Source organism: Dipodomys merriami, unplaced genomic scaffold (assembly GCF_024711535.1).
Source record: "Dipodomys merriami isolate MVZ:Mamm:240054 unplaced genomic scaffold, mDipMer1.0.p SCAF_668, whole genome shotgun sequence".
Lineage (NCBI taxonomy): Eukaryota > Metazoa > Chordata > Mammalia > Rodentia > Heteromyidae > Dipodomys > Dipodomys merriami.
The window spans coordinates 201878-205588 of record NW_027206255.1 but is presented as its reverse complement, the minus strand read 5'-3'; the positions used below and the strand labels follow the sequence as shown (position 1 = coordinate 205588).

General features: G+C 31.2%; 1 pseudogene; it reads left to right on the top strand.

Moving 5' to 3' along the window:
• Positions 1-2658: 2658 nt before the first annotated feature.
• LOC138815767 (U6 spliceosomal RNA) lies at positions 2659-2755 on the top strand (annotated as a pseudogene).
• The last annotated feature ends 956 nt before the right edge of the window (positions 2756-3711 follow it).

The window sequence follows — 3711 nt, the reverse complement described above, 5'->3', positions numbered from 1 at the left end:
TTATATTTCCATAATTCATTCATCTGCAATAACAACTTGCAAGACTGGAGACGTGAAGCACCAAGACATGATTTTATTCTCATCGTTTTGGAAGATTAATCTTTAGTCAACAAGAAAGTTTAAACATCACTTAGAATTTATAGCTAACTACCAGTTTTTATAAAAGGCTTTGTACAATGGTGTGTGATTATTTTATTTTACATGGGATGATATTTTCTACTACCTATAAATTTTGGAAAAAGAAGAAAACTAAAATTTACTACTGTAGATGAATATGATAGCAATAGAAGACAGATTTTATGTTTGTCACATCTCTGATCAGTACTCATATTCAAGACTTAAAGTCATATTTGTTACTATGTTAGACAGATAGGGAAAATATATGATAAGGCAACACATGATAAAGCAACTATTAGTGACTTTTTAAAATGTACCTTCTTATATGATGAAATTTACTTTATTAGCTAATATTTGGGTTTGAATTATGGGAGGCTGATGTATTTAACACATTTCTGGAAGGCACCTACTGAACAACGCAAATGGTGCGAGATACTATTTCTACACTTTATTGAATGGTTGAACTTATTTGGCATTAGTGCTGGGTAAACAAATCAACTCTATTGTAACTTGATTCCTACACTTGAAAAACTTAATGTCACTATCATCTACTTGTCAAGTGTTATTTTGGTGAATATGATTATAAAAAGTTTATTTGAAAAGGAATATACTTTCAAGAGATTAAATGTATGTTATCATTGGTTTGAGAATGACAACATTTTTAGACTACAGAACCAAGTTTTACTGAAGTATCAGTGTTTTGAAGTACTAAGGGTCTTCTCAATTAATGGTTTTCGAAATTATATTTGAACTCCAAGTCAAGATTTCCTAGCCTTGGTAGAACAATTATGGATCTAACATTCAGGAATTATTTTTCGGCCTACTTATGCTGGACTGAAATCTTCCATTCATCATTAGGAGAGGGGTATTAAAATAATCTTGTGACATTTGTGATTTTGTTTACTCATATGGGCTGGTCATCTGTAAATTGAAAGTTTGAACTACAGTACTTTCTGTCATATTTTGTGATCTCATCTTTCATTTGGAGTTGCCTTACATTTCACAATTGCTTACTGCTAATTCCTGCAAGGAATTGGGGCACTGAAATATTATAGGAAATGAGAATATGAGATGGGTCTTCAATTACTTTCTCTTAGAATGTTGCATGGGCCAAGGTGAGAAGTCTTGCCCATGTTATCTGATGATGCAGGTAACTGGGACCTGATATCCTCATACCCATGGGTACTGCAGAAGAATAATAGCTTTTAGGCATCATATCAGCAAAAATTTGGGTATAATCAGTAAGAACGCTTCAGAAATATGGAAAAAAAACACTTTGGGACTAGCGAGTTAACACAAGAAACACATCAGCAGTGTAAAATCTCTTCTAGATTAGAGGAAAACAATACTGCTTTTTTTTTACTATGTGAATTCAGAAGACCAAGAACACTTAGAAGGTAATACAAGTTTATACCGAAGACATTGCATTGATACTTTTTATATTCTAATATATATTCTAAACCTAATTATTTATGTTCCAATCTATTTATGGGAATAATTTTAAATTTATTTGTCAAATTATCAATGAATTCTAGTAAGATTCACTGTGTGAAATTTAAGATCAGCACATATAAATATAAAATATATATGTATATATAATAGAAGAAATTGTTATGCAATGTTCCGTTGTGGTTAGGGCATCAAAGGCAACTGTGTTTTAAAGTATTATTCCATTATCTCTACCTCAGTTTTTGGTAGAGTTAGACATAAAACTTTACCATTTGTAAATTTACAGCCTGGAGGCAAGAGGAAACTCTTTGATTAAAACATTACCAATTTAAGCCTAATATCGAGGAAAAACATATGGACTTTTTCAGGAGTTATGGAAATATTTGGTGATAGAAAGTCAGTAGTGCAAGTTCCTGCCTGGTTGGATGGTAGACAGGCCAGAATATTAAGTAAACATGAATATGAACATTTTTTTACCTTCTTGGCTTTAGCTAGTTTTGAAATGATAGGAATAATAAACAATTATATTTTGATAAAATACCTTCTATTCTGAAGAATTAAGTCTGAAGTGTACATATCTCTATGAACCCTTGTAACTAAGATTAGTTTTGTTCCAGTAAGACAATCTATGCTGTCAGGTAAGATATTCTGGTTGGTCTGTTCCTACATAGAAGAAGGGTAAAGGGACAGAAAGACATTTGTACCACTGAGACCTCATTTAGAAAATTTTAAGCTGCAGAAGTTTAGAAGTAGCTCTTAAGCAAGGCTTACTTTGAATCCATTAGCTCCACAAAGCTAACTCAGTTGATAAATAAGTACTTGAAAAGCAATTACCTTTGAACTTAGCTATAAAGGCTTCAAAATATGATCAAATTTAAAATGAAAACGTCAAAATAGTCATTGACAAAAAATTGCAAATATGAGCAATCGACCAAACAATATAAGTTTTTTCCACTATACAAAGAAATTTAGAGAAATAAGATCAATAGCATTTTTAGTAACAATAAAGGTTCCTTGTTACAAATAGGCAACCAAGGATATATGCGTGTATAAAGATTACATCGTTAACTACTTAAATTTAGAGGATACTCCATGCTTCAGCAGCAGGTCTACACAAATTACAATACAGAGATTAACATGGCACTTGCACAAGGATGGCATGAAAATTTGTGAATTATTCCATATTTTTCATTCTTCAAATGCAATGAAAAATAGTTATTAAAAAGTTGATTAGAAAAATACAAGTGTAACAAAACCTGTAATTCATAGAATTAAAGGTTAGTTTGACATCAGTGTATTAAACTTTCACCTTCGAAAGGCCCTTACATAGCATAACCTTTAAAATACTTGAAATTAGATAACATTATCTTTTTATCCCAAAGAAATAAAATAATATAAAGGCTTAGGAAAAAGGAATCTTAAACTTTTCCTATATGGAATGTAATCTGAAAGGACACATTTATTAATGAACCTATATATTATAAAACAATGTAGACTTCAAAATATTATATCTAGAAGACAATGAAATAGATTATGGACTTTATACAAACATAGATACTTTTTTCAGACAATCACCAGGAATATCTTTAATTTCTATACTATTCTTTTCAACAGATAAGATAAAATTAAAAAAATCACAAACTCTGCAGAAATCATTATAGATGCATACAAACAACTCTTGAATACATTTTGACATCAAAGTCAGGCAATTCACGTGGAAGAATAACATGGAATCCATAAATTTTTAAATTAAGATCTTGCTGTTATTTTGTATTATGAAAATATTTTGTAGGGACAGAAAGGATGGACTGGCACTTTTGAAATTTAAGAAACTTAACCAAACCATTACTACATAGGAGAACAATTTGTACAGCCATCCACAACTTCAAAGAGTTAGTGATACATACTTATGCTTTTGGCAATATCAAATGCAGTTTCTTCCAAGTTGTTCTTCAGTCCGGTTTGAAATCATGTTTAAACAGAAGGAGATACAGCGTATCTTTGCTATTTCTATCCCAAGAAACAATATTTAAGGAGGTCAAGAGGCCTTTAGTTTGGGGATTGGTATCTGCATCATGATGAAGTAAGAAAGAATCCATTCTGGTATTATTCCACATATACGCACTGTGCAGGGGTGCCAAGCCA